Raw genomic sequence first — 21808 nt, 5'->3', positions numbered from 1 at the left:
CAGAGTAACAGAAAGACTTTGATGAGTAGTATTCCTGTTGTCTTAAATGTGTCTACAAAAGAAGGCTACTCCTGTAAAACTAAACTGCCTCTGAACTTCTTTCAGAGGAGAGATACACATTCATAGAATGACAGAAATACTTTAGCATCTTTTAGAGAAGAAGTGCCAAGCAAAATGGAAACTTCTGCCTTAAATTTCCAAACTAGGATCTCTAGGACATATTCACACAGCTTTTAATTAATTGATGGTTCAATTCCTGGCATCTTGCAGGTGCAAGGTAAGGTAGTCCAAGAGCACATCTCAGATATTTTGCAATTCCTCATGCTGATTTAGGCCTGTTTCTCAACCCAGAGGAGCTGAGTAGGAGTTTATCATTGCTTCAACGGAGCAGGGGCAAGCCCTTTACAGAAGGAGGCTTTCATTACTGTGCAGTGGTGAAAAGAGTCACTTACAGGGCCAGAATGTTTCAGTAGTGAGGTCTCAGAAAGAAATCCATGTATGCTTCCAATGCAGATTAGCGTAATCTAATAGAGCCCAGCATTCAGGATCCACCAGATCCGTTGTGCATAGGCTATGGTGGTTATAAACTGGCAATGGGCCATTAATGTGCAGACTTAGAGCTGCTGAGGATCTGGTCTAGGGTGATAAACTGAAAAAATAGATACTTTTGTCCTTTATGAGATGCTCTGTATTTGTAGGAAATCTAGCAACTGCCCAGATTGAACTGTGGCTTTTGGGAGGGTCTATACAAAACTGAAGGAGTGATTTCATACTCTGTCATAGTGGTCTAGGCTCATCACTGAGCAGAATGTCATCTACTGCGTGCCAAGAATCTTGTTTACATAATTTTTTTTAGAAATTTTAATCTCAACACTTTAATGCACTTGCAAGTCTTATGGGAGATGAAACTAGGAGGAAGCCACAGGGTACTCTGGTGGGAAAAGAACTGGCTTACACATTTCAAAATAGAATATTATTGCCAATGTAAAATGCAAGGGGCCAAGCGCAGGATCTGCCTAAAAGCATTTGAACAGTCCAGGGCTGCAAAAAGGTTATAAAACACATATTTGTTTTCCCCAGTCCTGCAGCTGTCTGCCATGCTACTGAGTGGTAAACTGCTGAGGACTTCTGTAATGAATGCTGGTTGCCATATGAAGGTCTATGTCCTTCCTTCTGGCCATACCAGAAGTGGGTGTATTTTTCCATGTATGTGAGTAGAAAGAGAGAGGGAGAGATCACCTTCCTTCCCTGTAATTTTGATGATGATGCTCTGGAATATATCCCACCAAGGGGAGCAGCTCCTGGACCCATTTCTTTCTTGCTCTTTACCTGCTTTCACCACTTTTAGCAGGGTGAGATAGGTGCAACACAGTCTCACTCCCAGTGGTGACAGTTCACAACTGCTTCGCACTGATACAAAGTGGGATACAAGAACAAGATGAAGAACAGACAAGGCCAGTACCTGGTAGGGGTTTGCCCTACATCCTGGAAGTTCCCTGTGCTGCAGGCTTTTGCCCTGCTTTTCTTTGGGGGGAGAGGGGGGTGAAGGATGGCTTGTGTTAAGTGAGGGAGCTGCTGTTTGGGAATCACCTCTATTACAGAGCCATTAGATAGATGTTCCTGAAATAGCAGCAGATCAATTGATTCATAAGTAATTAATGCGTTCCCCTCCCCTTGGGCAATTCAGAATCTATAGCTCAGGAATTAGATAACACAGCTCAGCTCTGTTCAGCTGAGAAAACATTGGCACTTGTCTTCCTCACAGCCCTGCACATACTACTGTGAGCACCATCTCTTTTACTGCAGAGACCGTCCCTGCTTGTGTTGGGAGCCCTGGCAATTACTTTCTGTGTGAAATTGAGCATCTTCTGTAGTTGCTGGAGAATTCTGGGTTTAGCTGTTTAAATGGATGAATCACCTGCATGCCCCCCACAAATGCTGCTGCTGTGTTACCTTTTCCCCATTTATCTGGTAATGTCACTCAGTATTGTTGCCTGCAGCAGTGTGCAGACTGAAAGAGCAAGAGATGCTTCTGATCAACACCAGTCTCATTGAGATCAGAATCAGATCCTTTGCAATGTTACAGCAAGAGCTTGGCAGAACTTTAAAAAGGAAACAAAGTCTGGTGCATCCATGTATGGAGACTCTGGTGCACACTATCAGAGATGGGCTTGAGTTCTGCATAGGTTTCTGTATTTCTCTTAGTGGAGCACCAGGACTCTGCAGCTGTGTACCCAGGAACAACTTATCCTAAGCTATATCACTTCTGACTTCAGAGTAAGAAAAATAAGGCTTTCTTTTGATTCCTAATCATAAACAACCTGTTCATGGCAGTGGTCCTTGTATGAGAACGGGCGAGCAGAAAAACCCCACAAACCTGCAATGTGGCCAGGTGGCGTGGTTCTTGGGAATTCCAGTGGTGTTCTTTCTGTCGTCAGAGACAGTTAGATTAAATGGAAACAAGGACCTTCAAAAACTTGGTCTGAGTTACTACAGTTTTCTAATCCTCTAATATCCTGCAGATGCTCTGATTCAAACTATCTGGCCATGCAGTAGGGATTGAGCAGGTAGCATGCATTGGGGAGAAAGGAACCAAGCTCCTAATATTTCTAAGGCTTACAGGAATATTATTATTTTTATTTATTATTTGCAGTCACTACAAACACTAATTAGCAGCCTCCCAGGGGAATCTGCTAGCCGTGCATCCTGCTGGGCTTGAAAGCTACTGCATTCATTTTGTGTTTAAGTTGATGTTTTAATTAAACTGCCCCCTAATTATCTTAACTAGCTTTTAAATAATAACTTTCCACTGAACCATTCACATCAGCTGCTAATTGGCTCCCTTCTGTTTACATAGATCTGGCTGGCTCAGACAAATGTGGCAATGGAATGGCAGGTAGGTTTGGGAAAGGCTCCTTTCATACACTGTGCTTCTGTTGTGTTTGCCTTCACCATAATGAATCAGATTCCAGGGTGAAATGGAGATGGCTATGCTGGCAAGTGCTTCACCATTTAGTCATATGCTGTGTGTGATGAGAGTATTATATGCTCATGTTTCCACAAGTTACTCCATCTACAGGGCATCTGATCACTGGCAAATTATTCTGTTTCTGTGTTCACCCAGTTCGGACTAATTCACAGTGCATAATTAATGGACCTTGACCCTGGCTGGGAGCAGGGTCAGTTCTTGGCACAGACAGTGGCATTAATAATGTATGGAATGGCTGCTGCATATTGTAGAGGTCACCACAGAAGCTCAATATTTCATGGGCTTGCTGTGTCTTGCACTCAGTAGAACTGGAAGGAGGACCAGCACATCCAGAATTCCAGGCATCCCTCAGTATGCTGATGTTCTGCTGTCCATGAGGCAGTATTTCCTGTGCTGGAAGAAGGCTAGTGTTGCCTTACTCTCTCCCATTGCAGCCTTTCCCCTGCAACCCACAACAACCTTTTGAGTGATGCTCTATGGTGCCAGTCACACTCCTCCCCACCACTGACTCATACAGCTGGGTTGAGAAGAGCCTGAAGTGTGGACATGACATCTGGTGCAGCGTTACAGCAAATGTATCTTTGGTTGATGGTGTGTGCTAGGGTTTGGAGGTGTCTGTGTGTTATTGGATTACTGCATACAGGACGAGGTGCTATGTGTGGGTTCACACACGAGTGTGTGCTTTTACGCATGCTGCAGGCTAGACCTGTGTGCACATCTGCAAATGGCTGCATGTTTCTGCAAACTGTGGATGTGCAGCCATACTGGTGAGCAAATCCATGACTGCAGACTTGTTAGCACAGGGGGATCAGATTTGATTCAGAGCTCTGTAGTCATGTGTTATTTAAATGTTCTCTGCTGGATTGCAATTCCCAAGGTTCTGATCTATATATTATATCTTATGCAGTTTGTCAGCCTGCTTTTTCCTTCTTGTTTTCCTGCATTTGTTTAAAACCTCTACCACAAAACCGACAAAACATGGTGTGAAGAAAAGTGTCCCAGAGGTAGCAGGTGAATGTATGTAATCCTTCATTACTTGTGTCACCAATGCAAAGCCATCCTACATGTCATCAGCTCCCATTTGGAGATGTGTGCTAATTAGACTTTTATTACAATGTGTATTTGAAAACAATTAGAATTACAGTGCCAGCATGTGGCTAATTCAACCTCACAATGTTGATTCAGTTAAGTCAGCAACTGGTGACCTAGTTTGATTGCCAGAGTGCATATGTGTGTGAATAGCCTTTGATCAGGTGCCACTGTAGCCCCTGCCATCAGAGAGGGGGACACATACCGTTCAGTGCTCCTTAGCATCATGCAGGGTCCTGTCTAGATTTTGGGGTTATAAATGTCCCAGGGCCCTTGAACATTTATGATGGGCCAGGAGAAGAAAGTATGTACAGTGGGTGACGTGCCAGAATTGGGTGGGCTGGATACAGTCTATCCTTCACCTTACCATCAATCAACATTTTCTTCAGAGAACAGTGGAGCTGCTATGTCAGTATTTGCACCTATGTGGTCCAGTGCCAGCCTGTTGTAACGCAGAGATCATTCAGCTAGGGGTGGAGCAGCGCAGATCTCTGTCATGTTTCTTTTGAGTCAAAACTCCAGAAGTGCTTTTAGAAGGGACAGCCCTGGAATTATTGATGTGTGCTTGTTTCTGTGGCTTTCGGTAGCTTTGTGGAATGAGAGAGGACTGAGACCACCAATATGTCTGACCTGAGACCATCAGCAAACCATAGGGCAGTGATCACTGCTGACCGACTAGAACAATTACATGAAAGAGAAAGGCTTTCCCTTCATTGCTCTTCCCCTGATTCATCTGGCATTGCTCCAAAGATCTCTGTTGCCAGAGGATGCTGAGCAGAACATATTCTTGGAGATAAGTGATTCTTTCCCCTTGAGGAATTTGCATTCAGCAATCCTCATCTACTGTTATTAATTTCCATGTCACAAGGCAAAATAAAGGCCTTCATCTTCTACATTTCCCAACAGCAGAATTTTGCCTGCCTTAAAGGAGAAGCCTCCTTTTGCCTTCATCACCATCTATTTTCAAATAGACTGTCAGGAAATCAGGTCGGGTTTTAGTTTAACAGAGAAGACTTGCTGTTTGTCTGTAAAGCCTTTTCTCTTTGTAAAGGCAGCACGGTTTCACGTCATAATTGTGACAGTTTAACTTCTGCAGCTGTACTTTCATGCTTTACATCCTGTATGTGGTGTTTCTAAGCTGTGGCTGTTAAATGTGGAGTTCTGGAAAGGAGGGAACAGGAAGAAAAAGGACACGTGTTTTGCAGTGAATGGCTAGCACTTACGTGCAGGGTCTCCCCAGCCTTCTCCTTTGAATGCATTGACAGGTGCCTTCTTTGGCAGCCTTTGTCTAGCTTCCAGTCTCTGCCTGGATTAATGCAGTGGTAACTCAGGTTTTAAGCACCTTGCGTACACATCAATGGCTGTAATTGTCAGTTAAGATTTGCTACTGGAATAAAATAAAGACTCTTGAAGGTATAAAAAACTAAAGCTGGAGATAAGGAGCTGTTTTATATTGACTTTCATTCCAGAGACTGGAAGAAGAACATAGTTTTTTGTCATCTGAGCAAAGCCTTTATGCACCAAAAAGGACAGAAAAGCAGAGAGAGATACAGAGATTGGTGGATGAACAGGAGGAGAGTGGGGAGGATGCATAGAAAATACGGTGGTGAAGGTGATGGTTTCCTGTGATTTCAATTCTGTGTTAACTGACATTAAGTTGCTCCTTCTAAGGGCACCTTCACAATTCCGGAGCAGTGCAGATGTGAGCACAATGGCCCTTCAGCATTTTGCTGGCACCTAAGGGGAGCTTTCTGGGCTTGTTTAACAACACACACAGATGTCTGATGAGAGAGCTACCAATTTTTGCATACAGGCAAGAAAATGAATGGTTTGAACTTTGTTCCCTCTTTCTGCATCTTCAACAGAGCACAGTGAGGCATATCTTTTTCAGTGGGGTCTTTTTGTCAAGAATATGAGGAAGCCTGAAGCTTTGATCTGCCCAGTGCTCACCCTGGTGAGCTGTCCTTACTGATCTCAATATGCAGAATATAGCCCAGAGTTAGCAGAGTCGAGAACTAGGGTAAATTCTTTTGCTTCGAGTCAGTAAATCAAGACTCAAGCGGAAGTTTTCCGCTGAAATTACTGAATATCTTGGCACCCGTTTCAATAGAATCAGGCTTTCACCTTAGCAGTCTCTCTGCAAGGCACATTTTAAGCTAACCACAGGCTTTTGGACTCTGTGCAGCAATGTCTGGCTGAAATGCTACATGCTGTCCTATGCAGACTAGACTACTGCAGGACTTTTAGAGCTGATAGCATCTCAAAATAGTCCAGAAGGCTATACCTTCTTCCTTTGTATCGAAATGCAACCTCATTATTTCCAAGTGTTTGTGCCAGTGGATTTGAAAATGCAATGTGAGTTACATTGCACCATCAGTTGGGCTCCATGATTTACTTCATTCCCTAACTCACTGTACCTGTCTGTTTTAACTTTAGCTATGGCTGGAAGCCAGAACATGCTGAGGACCTCATTCTTCTTGACCAAAACCTCACATTTTCCTTCCTTTTTTTAGGGAGGCCAAGAGAACTTAATGATGTTGTTCAGCTTCCTTACCTTTATTTAAGACAAGCTGTGCTCATTTTCTCTGTTAATCAGTTTGAGCTAATAACACCACAATACAGAAACAATGGGACTTGGTGCCTGGACAGGAGTCAGATTAATGAGTACACTGGAGCTATAACACAAATGAACTTTGCTGTGATCACAAATCTTCTGAGAGCTCAAGTGAATGCCAGGTGTTATCTAGTGCTCCGCTATCCTGGAATGATGGAGGTACAGAAGGCTCGCTGGAATTTGCTGTAATGGAGAAGCAGGACTTTGGGGATAGTTTGATCGCTTTACAGCTTTAATGTTAGCAGAATTTACTCATTTTGGCCTGTTACACTCATTGTAAAACTCAGCTTCATTGTTAAAACGTTGTAACTGAAAAAAACTGGAGAAAGGAAAAGATTGGATTTCCTCAGTTACATAATTTTCTTTTAAAACAAACAAACCATTTTCCAGCTGACAGGATTTATGTGGGTACTTAATCTGGAGCCAATCATAATCTCTAAAAATGCAGCTTCCTAGTAGCTGGCTTGCTGTAATACCTAAAGTTTATAGAATTGGTGCAGCCAATCTGGGACCCTCAGAGAATCATATCACCCCAGTTCCTTCTGCTGAGAGAAGCAGCTTGCTTCTTTTTATGACGTTCTGCCACCCTTTCAGCTTCCCTTGATTACTGTTTTCTTGAAATTAGCTCCTTAAAATTCTTATAGCCAATCTCCTAGGCCTCCCAGCTGACACATCTATCTTATGCTGCTGTTCTCCTCCTTCATAAGAATTCACACAGAGCATGTGAAGTACTTCACATTTTGTTTGCTAATAAAGACCATGGAGGGATGTTAAACGAACAGAAACCACCTTACAAGAAGATGGGTTGAAAAAGATTATACTGCCATATCCTTTCTTTGATTCATAAGCTCAGCTCCCAGTCTGGCAATGGTTTAAAGCTAAGTTCCTAAGAAAAACAAGAAATAGAGGTGGAAATAGAAGGCACTGTGGTTTAATGGTGAATGCACCAGCTGCCAACATTACCACCAGCTCAGTTCTGTGGCTTCAAACCATGCAATGTCTTTATGTGTTTTTATTTCCCTGTGTGTGAAAAAACATGTCATATTGCCTTTTCCTTCCCTCTCTTGTGGTAATCCCCCCTCCAAGGTATTTCTAGTATTTTATTCAGTGCACTTTAGTAAATCTGTAGCATGCAGACCTGCTTTAAAACTTGAACTACTGTGGAGATGATTGGGTAATGTCTTGCAGTTTGTTTATCTTTTATTTAGGACTCCAGGGTGAAGCATCTGGAAATCATTCCCTCTGCCATGCTCTTGTCTCTTCATTCGGTTTATTAATTAAATATTTCTTTCTTCACTTCATTATTTCAGATTTTTAGTTGCCCCTCACATCTAGAGGAACTGAGAGAAATATTTAATTCATTGCCTCCTGCATATCCTGTTACTTGGGGAATTCCTCCTGAAAGTTCTGGGCTTCTTTGGTGCTTTGTTGAGTTGCCATTTCTGAGGAGTTTTATATTTACTCAATTAGCCAAAGGTGATTATTTATTCAACCGGAAGAAAAAAATCATAAGCAGCTGGGAAGCTTTATTTGTACTTGTGTTTTTCTTCTCAAATCTGCAGTTTGTTAAAACCCGCTGTATGCGTATTTAACAATCATTTTTTCCCCTCATGTATGCCTATTTATGAGAGGAAAAATAGACACTGATTGCATGGTGTAGCTGATTAGTTAAACAAATGCTCTGCAAGCCTCAGCCATACTGGAGCTTTCTGTATTGACCCCATATACTATTTCTCTGCACATAACAAATACCAGCGTGGTCTATATTCACACTTGGCATAAATTGGCATAGCAAGTGCTGCTGATTTATGCCATCTAAAGACGTATTTACCCTGCTAGTAATGATGGATTTCATCAAAACTCCTGATGCCACTAGCAGAGCAGATCGTAATGAGAACAGGATGAGCTGGGATCAATAGCATTTTTATTTCCTTAGGTCTGCAGTCCTGTAGCAAGCACATTTTTTTCATTATTATTCTTTCAGAATCATGGCCGGCAGCCATGGCCAGCAGAACGGTTCCATGCACTGCACTGAGCTCTCTGAGGTATTAAGTTGTGTCTCTTGGTTACTGACGATGGCTTGCAAGTCTCTGGTGGGGCCATATAAATTCACTGCAGGCCTGATAAATGGAGAAATGACTCCCCAAATACATTTTCCTAATACAGAAATGCAGCAGAGTCAGAAGCAACAAAAGAAAACAGGTTCTGCCTTGTTCTAACAAAGTTTCGCCTTCCCCGTATCTCTGGGGATCTAGTATTCTCATTATCACTATGGTGATGGTAGCAGTCACAGGCACAAAGTGACTAAATGCATAGGAGATACTCATTTATTCTTACAGGTGAGACAAATGTAGAGAGAGCAGGCAGGGGGGAGTTGGCAGGGAAGATGCAATACTGCCATCCCCAACTGCTGCAGCTTGAAGACACATCTTTAGAAGATGTTCCCAAGACACAGTTAGGGAGGTAATTAGATAATCCTGTGAAAACCATCCTGGTAGACAAGTATATTGTAGGCAAGGAGCTGAAGAAGTAGTATACTTCTGTCCATGGCAGGGGTAGGCATGAAAACTCTCTGTTCTTCTTTCTAACATTGCAACAATTTGTGAAGTCTAGACTCCAATTCTGTAAAAGTCCAAACAGAACTAAACTAATGAGAAGCGTGTTGATGAAAGCGCTATTCATCCAAAGAACTTTGGGCAGGATAAAGGGTTTGTCTAATCTGAAGTCTTGGATTGATATTATATCACAGTGAACCTAGCATTTGCATCTTTCATTTAGCTTTTCTAGATAACAATAGCAGATGGTATGCAATGGGAATGCAGTTACAGAAAGATGCGATGGGATGGATGTAAACATAGGTGAGCCATACACACCCAGGACACCTGGAAAGCATGTGCAGCCCATACTGAAATTTATGCTTCTGTTGCTTCTATGTGCTTGTTTGAAGCTGGCTCAGGTACTCACACTGCAAGCAGACTCTGGTTACATTGCAGGTGAAGGTAACAGGATAAATCAGTTGCTGGTACTAATTTTTACAGGATAAGGGAATGCAGAATTCCACAACGATCACATCCAATTGGAATAATGTCAAGGCATAGGCAGGACTGTTTAAATTTTCTGGGTTGCTTTTTTGTCAGGGGACCTGAACACTCTGAATTGCGTAGCAATTATGGATGTAATAACTTGACAATGTTAAATATCATTAATGACTGATCTAAGGGAACTTGCAAATGACCATGTAGTTACACAGTGTTTGCAGCATAAATACCAATTAACATTGTAGCTGTAGCTGTTTGTACTTAGTAGATTAGATCAGGGAATCCCACAGAGTGGGAAGGAGTGTCAAATGATCTAACACAGGAGAAAAGGGTGATAATATGAAACTGATAATTAAGGGAAATCTTGGTCTTCCCTGTGATACATCTGCTAAAGCAATAGGGATGCTCAGGAGTCACATGCAGAAACCTGAAAAGCAATACGTATGGGTCTATATCTATGTCTATCCATCTGTCCCTACCAAATTAGGCAAGGTAAAGGAATTACTATGGCTGTTAGCTCATGAAATTTTGCTTTAGATTAAGCTGCAGAGGCTGTATTCTTGGAGTAAAAGGCTTGGCACTCTGGATTTTTCTCTCAGTGATTTATACAGTAATTGTCTGCAGTATGCAGCACATATATTTGTTTCAGGAGGAAGCTGGAACATGCTCCAGTGCAAAGATAATTCTGGGCTCCCTCCAGAGCCCACACTGAAGGCCAGTGAGTGTCTGTCACAGTCACAAGCCACAGTGCTCTGGGAGCCCCAAAATGTTACACCAGCTCATCAGTTTCAGAAAAGAGTTTATATCTCTGTCTGATGCAATAGTCAGGAAGATGTTTATCACTCTCATGGAAAAAGGGAGGAAGCAGCCAGTTAGCCAGGGTTTGGTTCACAAGGAAGCTTCGGAAGAAGAGTTTGTATATCATTGTAGACAGAAATTGCTGATGCTGTTTCTTTCCCCTTCCCTTGGCTATAAATGAGACCTGGAAAGAGGGACAGAGAGAATAAGGAAAAAGAATTGACAAAATGCCGTACTGATCTTTGGTCAATAAACTTATCTGTAATTAGGAAGTACAGCAGCAGCAGGTGCACACTGTATGTTCTGCTGCAGGGTGCTCATGCTAAAGGTAAGAAACCAAATTTTAATAATATTTGCATCAGCATGAATGTGAAGTAATCCCAGTGAAATCATGGTGTTTATCATGGATTTGTACCAGTATCAAAGAACACAAAATCTGTCTGATTTATGTTAAGGTCCTTCTTTAATGACTAAAACTGCCTGCTTCCCTTTCTGCAGGCTTAAGGATGCCCTTGTTTTCTTTAGTACAGGGTTTGGGGATTTCATTTGTTGGCCCAGTGGTAAACACTCTGTCCTTCCGTTCAGAGATGGTGGCCACTTTCCTGATTGGGATTCTTGATTTTATGTTCAGCTCTAGTATATGTAGCAGTAACTCCATCACGAGTGTTGGAGGCAACATCTTTTATGCCCAGCCTGGTATCCCCATTGCCTGCTGGGGACAGTAGTAATCAGACATTTTTATTTGAAAGAAATAAGTTGTAAAAGGAATAAAAAAGTAGAAGTGTGGAGAAAGGGTTACAACTTGTATGGAAGAGGCAGGAAGAAGAAGAGAGGAGAGATGCAGTGGAAAATTGAAGTGACAGGGGTGGGGCATTAGGTGATGCATGTGGGCATCTGGAGTTCTTCCAAATCACATCAGAAAAGGCCCTGTCCCAGAACTCCCACCTCAATGACTATTGCATTAAAAAAACTGTCTAGCAAATCAATCTCAAGTGAATACTGGCAGCAAAAGGCATGTTGTAGGGTGAAGTCAAAAGACCTAGATAGATAGATGTGAATATCAAATGCACATAAGAGCTGGCAAAAGGCTTTAAATGTGGTGACTAGGACATAGGCATGGGAGAGCAGTACAAGAGAGGACAGCACAGGAAACACTGTACTCTCTGAATGTGTCAGTCTCAGAGAGGTGACAGCTGTCAAGACAGATGACAGCCTGATGGATTGTCACCTGCACTGACAGACAAATGAGCTCTGCTTATTATGGAAGATTTTGTTTTAATGATGTGCTGCTTTTTTTCCTGTTTTCCAGAATCAGAGAGATTTGTTCTAAATTCTGATCTCTGTTAGATGCTGTTAGTGGTTTCCACTGAAATTGAAAAGCCTTTTACGTCTCATCAGAAGCATGATTTGGCTCTAGCTCCATTGGTCTCATTGGAGTTGGTCTTCTCTGAGTGGAGTCGGAAGGATTCTATAGGCACAAATGCATGCAAGACCACGGGATGCTCACATAACCTGGGGATGACACTCTTATGTGGCCTCAAGTTAGTGTAACCTAGCAGTTTGGAGAATCCATTAATTTTTCTTCTTCTCTTTTCTCCTTTCTCCTCCATGGACTTGAGGAGAGGTTGAACTGTAATGCTAACCACTAATTCAGAAGACATTATCTACACCTCTGCTTTATTAAACCATTCTGTTCTGCACAAGGATTAAAAAAATCTCCCTGCCAAAACATGCCTGTTCCACTCAGTGTGTTGGCTGACAGGCAAGAGCAAGCAGCCTCGGATATGCATTGTTCATTGTCACACAGGCAAGGCAGTGAGACACCTCCTATCCCCAGCAATTTCTGGAGGAGATTATCAGGACATCGGTGTTTTGTTGATGCTGTTGTGTCTTTTTCCCTGCCAGAGAAGTGACAGCAAGGGAGGGCCTGGTGATTGTTTAGTTCTGTCATAGCTAGGAAGGGAGCAGGGCCATACTTAATTCGTGGTTTATTATTATAAGCTCACGCAGTTTGTTCTTCCTGTATGTTTCTTTGTTTTGTGTGTGAATTTAGCCCTCTAGAAGTATCAGCAAACATTTCTGCACACCTGCAGTCAGTTCACGGTGGGTAGCTCCTTAACTAGGTCTTGGCTCTGTCCTGGAAAGATGTTCTGTGGCAGGAAGGATTCAAGGTTTATACCTGACCTGCCATTCCATATTTAGCCCCTGCCTTCTCTGGAAGCATCTCCAGATGCTATCTGCAGCTGTGATTCCACAATCATTGTACAAGATCAATACAATCCCAGTTCTTCTGGCAGGGCAAATTTGATTTTTTCACTCTGTTACGCATGGCTGCATTTCTGTTGGATTAGCCCGTGCACATAGCTCAGACTTGAAGCCAGTTGACACTTTTATGTCAGCTTACATACTGCCTATGGGAGGACAAGCAATACCTGAACCAGTGTAAAGTTAGAGCAGGGCAGACAGATAATGTACACGTTGCTTGGCAATGTGATGCTTTGTCTGGGACTGTCCTCCCAGCTGGGGAGAGTACAGAGTTTGAACAGAAGGGACATTGTGGAAGAAACCTGGAAAGGGAGAGGGAGACTGGCTAAGTTGAAAAAAGAATGGCAGAAAGAACTGGAGACAGAAAAGCAAACAGGACCTAATCCTGTATTGTAGTGAGTTCCCTTTAATCATAAACTGCCCTCAGCTCCCAGTGACTGCGGCAGAGGTGGCTTTTTGTGAGTATTTATATCACTTTTTTATTATTCTCGCTCCACAGTTACCAACAGGATTAGGATGGAGGCAGGAAATGCTTAGTACCGTGCTGGATCTGACCCACGGTGAAAGAGAACAATAAGGGCACAGCTCAGGGGTTGCGAAAGAGCCAGGGACAGGGGACAGACAGGAAATCTACTCTGTCATTTATCATTCCTGCTCCATGGCCCTTTACCAAACAACAGCAAAGATCCCTTGCACCCTCCAAAGAGCAGGAAGCCATTTTACAGGAGGGGAAACAGAGGCAGGGAGAGAGGAAGGCTCCATTTTCCAAACGAGGCTATCCGTTTTGGATGAGACTGTTTCCTCCTAAAATGTGCACCAGGTTTGTGTGAGATCCTGCGTGTTGCCAGAAGAGAGCCAGAAACAGAACCCAGGAGACCAGATTGCCTGAACAGGGTGTGCAGTGTCACATGCCAAAGCAGCTGAATGTACAATGCCTCTGTCAAAGGCAGGGAGGAATCTGCAGCTGGGGTGCCAGCTGAAATAGTTAATGGAAAAAAATATTCACCTAACCCTTAATTATTTAGAACCAGAGTTAATTTTGCAGTTCCTCTGGCAGGTTTCTCTGGTCATTAGGGCACTGGCAATGAGTCTTTCCCAGCAGTCCAGCTATTGATCACTCTCTCTGAAGGCTAATGTGTCACTGATAGGTTGGAGATAGCTGTGTCTCAGGGCAGAAGCTGAGCAAGGCAGAATTTATCCATGCTCTTAAACTTTACCTTTCCTTCTTTCCTCCCCCTCTTCTCAAAGAGATGATAAAAATAAAGACACATAAACTCAAAAAGAAAGAATAATGGCTTCATCCTGCTGAGGGACTGTATTTTGAGATTTTGGCTAGCTTTCATCATAAGTGCTGCTGACTTGAAGAAATTCTTTTGATCATCTAAACCTTGGCTGGATTAAATTGCCAAATCCCATTAGAGTCCTTGGGATTTACAACAGATGCTGAATGAAAGATTTATCTGTGGCCCACCAGGCCTGCATGGCCACTTAGAACTCTGCTGTCCCCGCAGGCATAGGGCAGCATTGGAGGAATTATCTTTAACCCCTCATATATTTTGCAAAGGTCTGAGAAGGTGTAGGGATCACCTGATCCTACCCAGGGCACAAGGATAATTTATGATGGAAGGAGGTCCTGAACACGGACACTCCATTTTCCTTGGAGAGGGGAGATCTTTTTGTGCAAACCCCAGCCCTGGAGGGACCTCCTGGAGGGTAGCAGTGTGTAGGAAAAAGGAATTAATTCTGGGCAACAGTCTGTAAGATTTGTTTGCATTAGCTCTCTACTTGCTTTCTCCTCCTGTCCACACTTTTAACATCACACAAAGGTTTGGGAGTAGTGGCAATAGCTTATATGTTATTAATGCTTGTAACCAGTGGCCAGGCTAACTGAGCCATTACAAAGTCAGCTGCATTTCATGCCCTCTTTCCACTTTCTCTGGCTTGACTTTTCTGCTCTATTTGTCTGAAACGAACAGAGATGAAGTGAAATGACTTACAGCCTCTCCCTGTTTCATGCTCAAGACCTAGAGGGAGAGTAGAGTGTTACTGTGTCTGGCTCACAATTTGTGGCTCTACTGCAACACAGCCTTTCCCTAGCAAGTTCTAGCATGCACAGAATCCCCCATTCAAAACCTAATTTGCTTGGACAACCCCCCTCCTTTCTGCTCTTACTATCTCTATGCTCTGTACACTTTTCTTCCACAGGCTCAAGTCTGCCAGATGGTGAAAGTTCCCTGAGAATTCCAGCAGTGCACAAGACTACACAGGGAGTCCAGATGTGATAAGTGAACTAATACTTATGTGCTTCCTCACTTAGACCCAGAGGGATCTTGGGAACTCAAGAGGATCCTTGCCCAGACTCCAGGGAATAAGCAAAGAGTCTGCAAGGAAAAAAGGACAGTGGCATTCAGTTTGATGAGGCTTTTTTCTCTGGGACCCAGCTGTAGCTTGCATTGCAATTGTAAGGTAGACACACAACATCCATGACCCCAACTGAGATGAGATATTATAGCATTGCTGCTGTTGAGGTTTCTGCTTTGCCATGCTGTGTGAAGAAGTTGGGAGTTCTGCCTGGAGTCAGTCAGCAGTGGGAAGTCACCACACACTGGGACTGCGTGAAGAACACCCACCAAGCCTGTCTCCTTGTGCTTTTTGCTGGTTGAGAAATTGTTCCGGCTCTAAGTTTTAATCCTTTCCGCATAGAAGCTTCCAATTGGTACAGCTCATTCTTCCTGCTTAGCTAAATGTGTTTTCAAATACTAGCCTGAAACTTAGCGGATGGTAATTACACTTTGACATTAATATTTAAACCACAAACACAGTTAGCACTCTAATACCGTCCCCAAAGGCTACTGCTCATTTAAGTTTCATCCTTATGAGACTTAATTATTGTCAGGGATGAATCCTAAAAGGCAAGAAATATTACAGCTTGAAGACTAAACATTACCTTGATTATTAGAGGTACAGGATTTGGGCACAGAGTATGGAAAGGGCCTTGGCTATGGTGGTAACATTTATACTGCTACTAAAATCTGGTGAGTTTTTAAATCCTAAAGCCTGATTTTAAATGACTGCTGAGATTTCTTTGTACTTACAATTATACAGAGATCTCAGCATTCAGTTAGTTTAGCCAAAGAATAACTTTGCAAAACTTAGATGCCATTGCCTGTTGTACAGGTGGAGAAACAGCAGTGTTTTGAGGGCCTGACCCAAGGCAGCATCAGGACTCTGTAGTCTTAGCCTTCCCCTCTCTGGAATAAGTAGCTGAGGTGGTGAGAGTAGTAAGTGCCTGATGTTTCAAGCCTGCAGCTTAACTATTCTTCAAACTATTTCTCCAACGTAACCTCTTTATGGACTTTTTATAAGAAAAAAAACTGAGATCACATATTTTCAAATCAGTTTGTGCAGCTGCAGCTAAGTTCCCAGGATGTCAAGTGCTAGCTGGCCATTTTAGATGCTTTTTGGCATTCTGAAACACACTTTATTGTTTGCAATACAACAGCGCAATCTGTTACAGAAACACCAGTAAAAAAGTTAGATTTTCTGCTGGTGTAACTCCAGAAGCATCAAGAGACTGGGCTGGCTGTGAAGGCAGTTTGGCTAAACACCACTGACTTGATTCTCAGTCAAAAACGAGCCTGTTCAATTACTCTTCTGGATGTCTCATGTCTCTGAGATAACAGCTGCATGCTGGGTGAGAGAACAGTGAGCTGGAGCAGGGAGAAAGAATTCCATGTGTGTCCCTACGTCGACAGGCATCCCCAATAGATATCACCCAGCAATAGGATGATAACTGTTATTGAGGAGACAGGCTGCTTTTGATAAAAGCTCATGCTCCCAGGGTCGTCATAGGGGATGTATGAACTCAACCAAGTTCTGCCCTGAAAACCAGATAGTGTCAGAGGATTTTCTCGATCAACAGTCAAGATTTGTTGTCCTTAGCAGGCTTCAGATGAAGGCTTGTATCAGAGCCAAATCAGGTGCAGGTTAGAGGCTGTTTTCTGTTGTGCTGCATTAAAGCACGAGTTAGTGTGGTTAGACTAGTTAATGGCTGGAGTGTATCAGGATCAGGGCATGTGTACAGAGGTGACTCTCCTTCAATTCTCCTCCAGCTGCACTTCACTGAGTATCTCCTGATTTTTGTTTTGAGTCCAAACAGAAATAGTCACACAGATAATTAGCCGAAATCACCAATTCCACCTGACTTGGCAACAGCAGTTGTAAAATGGCTTGTTTCCAGCCTTCTGAAGGGAAATCATGAATTCCCAGAGGTCTGATCAGAACTGAAGCCAGGTTTAAATTTGCCACCTTCTTGGAATTGGGTCTTGGACGATGTTGCACAGGTCCCAAGCTTACTCCAAAATTTTGCAAGTCTTGGCAAGCCTCTGGCTCAGCCTGGGATGAATTTAAAACCTGAGGCTGCACCCCGAAGTATGTGAGCTTTCCTGTTTCAAGATGTCATTATTTACATTTTGCATGGTTCTAATGAAAATCATTTTGTTTTTCCTCCTGCCCCCCTCCCTCTTTCTCTCAGCTTCTATGCTTTGATGGCTGCTTTATAGTGATACTGTATGTGGTGGGAAACGCAGACCTCATGGAAGGAAAGAAATCTTTTGACATGTATCTTTAGCTTAATTTCTGGGTTTTTTTAACAGTCTCAAAGCCTTTAATGAAGGGTGGTGTAGACTCTACCACCTGTGTCCAAGGAAAGGCTACTCTGCTGCCATCTGCTCCCTCAGCCTAAAACTGATGAGTGCATTAACTTCCGGAGAGAGATTCATAAACTTCCACTGCCTGAGGATGCTATAAGCTGTTGATGTTTAAAGAGTAGCCTCCAAAGATTGCTTAGCCAACTGTGCCCCATTTCATTTAGAGAAACCCATCAGAAGGCTCCCATTATTCACAAAAAGGTGTGTGATTTTTCTGGGGGTGATAGCTGTGTTATAGTAGATTGAATCCATCATTTACACTGCTCAGGAAGCAGGGCTAGTAAGCTCACTCCTACCACCCTGGCTGATGATTTAAAAAATAACAAATAGAGACACAGCAGATGTAAAGTCTGTGTCCCCCTGCACAAACGCGTGATGCATGTAGGATGCTGGAGCACCAGAGTGGCTATTTGTATATTGATGTAAATGATGACCCAAGGAGCAGTGGAACCAGGAGGGTATAAAGGACTCACACAAGGAAGTGAGTATCAGGAGCAGGAACAGAATTCACAGGTCCTGTTCTGCTTCCACTTTAACCGGCGTGAATGGCTTTTTTCCACACTGCCACAGCACTGCATTAATTTTCTCCATATCCTTCTAGTCAAATTAGATTTGTCCTCCCTTTGAGTGTCTAATTAGTCTCTATTTAACATGCAAGTGCAATGTTTTAAATGAGAAGCCTTGATTTGTGGAAAGAGGCATTGACGTTCAATCTATATTTAAATTCATAGGCAAACAGCCTGTGGACTGAGATACAAGCTGTCAGAGTCATTGAAGTCCCCATGGAGGCTGACACTGAGAGCCTGAATCACTGGTGTGTTTACCCCCATAAATTGATGGTATAAATGCAGATTAATACAGGGGTGACTCAGATACTTTAACTTTAACCCATGTTGTTTGGCTGGCGTAGAGGTGGGGTGCACATTAATGTGCCTGCTTTGAATGTCCTAGCTTGTTTTGCCTTGTATCTCAGTTGAATGCTGATCCAAACTGTTTCGTGTACATTTTTCTCATTTCTAAACACCAAGCCTCAAAATTTTCCAAGTAGCTCTTTGGGGCTTTAGCCATGTGACTTCCATTAAAGACAACAGCAGTCATGTACTACATTCTCATGTGCAAATTTATCCCGAAGTATCGTGGGATGCAGCTATCAGGAACTATTCTGGTTTTTGGCACTTTCCAGTCAGGGAAAGGTGGTGAATTTCCCTGTTGTGTTGTCTGGTGAAATGTTATGCTGTGTGAAGCTGTTGAGCACCTGCTTCTTCACAAAGGGAGACGGTTGAAACTGCTCCCTGAAGCCCTGTAGACACTGCTAAAAAGATAAGCAGGGAGTTGGGGTCAGATGGGTAATTGCGAAAATGAGCAATGTGCTAAGTGCTCACACTTTTTAGCATTGGAGCTTTGTGCACAGTGAGTTTAATGAAATTTAAAAATGACAGAAAGCAAGTTTTTGTTGTTGCCATTGTTGGAGCTGACATTCTCCTAGAGGGTGTGATGTTAAGCAATAATGCAAAGAACTGCACAGCAGAGCCCATTTCCTCTACACAACCTTTACTATGTGTAACACACAACTTTCAGAGCATGGTCTACTGACCCCTTATTTGTTAGCCAGCTGCGTGGAAACAGATGTCTGGGTAGCATTTTGGTAATATTTGAGATGCTAGTGACCCAATGGTGGCTGGTACAGAAGTTTGGACAATGACACAGCATATAAAAATGAAAATGATACAGCGCAGTTTTAAATCTCATTTTGTAAGAGACGTGCCACCATTTCTGAGGTGCAGAGGTTAGATTTTTCCCTCGGATGAATGTGCCTAGTGCTTTAAAGAAAATATTGAGCATTTTCCAAGACCCACTTCTTCTATACGTGGGTGAGAGGTGCCCTGGGAATACTGATGATCAGACCAACTCAATGAAGGGTCCAATTCTGCAATAGCACCTGACTCTATTTAAGCAGTTGGATTTGTTGTGACATAAAATCCTATTGATAACTCTGAGAGAGACTTGCCAAGAGATAATAAAGAATAAAAGTGGAAGAGTGTTCGTCTGCAATTACCTTAGCTGCTTTTAGTAACAGAAGAATGAATAATTCTGCATGCAAGTGAAGCTACGCAGAGATTAATTTGGCCTACAGCTTTATTTTTTTGTGAGTTCTCTGTACAGTTTTCTTTTCAAAGTCTATTTTTCTGCTCACTATTTGCAAAGAGAGATTGACCATGACACAGAATGAGCACATGGTAGTTTTAGGAGTAGTCTGACATGACCTGTTTATCCTTCAATTTTAAAAGCACACCAGATAGAACTATCTGTCTAGTCCTTCTTCTGTAGTTCCCTCCTTTTCTTGCTTTTTTCCTTCTTCTTGAAAATTATAATAGTAAAATTGCACTGGAGCTGAGATCTTCTTGGCCAAATTGTAGCACAGGAGTAAGCTTTCTGTGCCAAGACGTGAAAAAGAAAACCTCAGAGGAAAGGATATAGGGAGTTAAGATGGAAGTGCTGATACGACCTTAACTCTAGTGTCATCCACAGCAATGCTTTAATTTATTCAATCAATTTCAGGGCCCTTAGGCTGGGAAAGGATAACGCTAGGATATTAAATCTGTCCCTCTCTCCAATCTGTCACTGGTGTGTCAGAACACATTGATTCTTCTAGTCCTGCTTTTATTAACTGTCTCCTCAATGTGGCCTCTCAGTCTATCACACACTAACCTGCAATTGCTTGCTGAGTGCAAGACCCCTGGAAAACCTCTGGATTCTCTGCTGACCCCATTTTTTAGCACTGTCAGTGCAGATGTGATGACCTGCTATTACTGTATGTCATTCATCCCCACATACCTGGGAACTGCCATGGAAGACTAGACTGGAAGTCTATTTTGTCTTCTAATCTCTCACAGACTAGTGATAGGTGCATCAGAAAAGATGTACTGTACCTAACTAACTGTGTCATAAATCCCATGGCATGAGGAAGGGTAGTCTGAGGGATGTTCCTCCCAGATCCCCATTGATGATGGTGTGTGGCCTGCAGGGTGGGAGCTGATCATCCTTGTCTGCAGCTTAGTTAGTTCAATTGCACATGAGATTCCTGCAGATGGCATTTCCAGCTTGCAGCTGCACTGGGCGCTGAGGCAATCTCTGTCAGGCAAGTGGCTGCCTAGGGCAGTAAAAAGTTTAATAGTTGTTCACTGTGCAAACAGCTCAGAGCTGAAGGGCAGGCATTTCCCAGTTTGACTAAAGTGTCAAAGTACCTAAAGCTGGCCTGACTGTCCCTAAATTAACTCCGTGCTTAAGAGTATCATAAAAACGGCTAAACTCATCCCTCCTATAGCTTGCTTAGTATGGATTCAAGTGCTTTTTAAAGGCTAAGTCTACTTGTAAGCATCCTGTGGATTAGTTTCCAAATGTACTAGTGGTTGGTGTCGCTAGTTTTTTGGATGTCCACCTCAGTGGCTAAAGCTGGCATACATTTATGCCTCTGCACAGCTTTGCCTCAGTGATTACGGACTCCCAACACCACAATGAAGCACATAGTCATGAACATTAAAGCTGGAAGCAACGTTCTGATCACCCACTCTGGCCTTCTGCCCAACACAAGCTAAAGACTCTAACCCAGGCTGCCTGTCTCCTCAGTTTGGACTGACTCATTAATTTTGGTTTTAGAAACTGCCAGAGCTGGAAAATCTATGAGGCATCTTTTGTACAAGTTGAAGTGAATCAGATTAATCAGAGAAGTAAATTGCTCAGGGAGCTCAGCAGAGTAAGGGAGCTACATGTGCAGCACAGTCCATGTCACATCACGAGTGAGAGACTGAGGAAGTCCTACCTAACAACCATTGTCATAATGGCTTCATCTAGCCCTGTTACTCCTGCAAAATTTGTAGAGAGGTTGTTTAAGGTTCCCATAATCACCTTCCCAGCTGTAGCATCCAAATCCACTTGCAGCTTTGAAAATGTCAGCCTTTTGGCTATTTCCTGATTACATCAGCCAGAGCCCCAGAGTGCTTTAGAGATGGTCCCAGTATTTTAAACACTGCAAAGCTGGGCACTGGCAGTGGGCTGCTTTGAAAATCTATGAATTTTTACCATTACTGAAACCTCTCTGTTGTAAAGAGAGGCACTTTCCCCTCTGTAGTCTGAGTAATTGAGACACCTCTCTTTCTTGATTTATTTGCCCATAAAATTCCAGGTGTTTTTGGCATTGTTTCTTTCCCCTGTAGTGTGAGCAAATATTTAGCAGCAAATGCTCACCTTAATTTCATTAATTATCTGCTAGGGCTGGAAGCCTCTGAAATAATGTCTGATTTTAATA

At 42.8% G+C, this 21808-nt stretch overlaps 1 protein-coding gene across 1 annotated transcript in view; it reads left to right on the top strand.

Moving 5' to 3' along the window:
- The window catches only part of DISP3 (dispatched RND transporter family member 3), a 108424-nt gene that overhangs the window by 25927 nt on the left and 60689 nt on the right, over window positions 1–21808 (top strand). The gene's annotated exons all lie outside the window — the stretch shown is intronic.

Source organism: Haliaeetus albicilla, chromosome 4 (genome assembly GCF_947461875.1).
Source record: "Haliaeetus albicilla chromosome 4, bHalAlb1.1, whole genome shotgun sequence".
Classification (NCBI taxonomy): domain Eukaryota; kingdom Metazoa; phylum Chordata; class Aves; order Accipitriformes; family Accipitridae; genus Haliaeetus; species Haliaeetus albicilla.
This window is presented reverse-complemented; position numbering and strand designations above follow the sequence as displayed.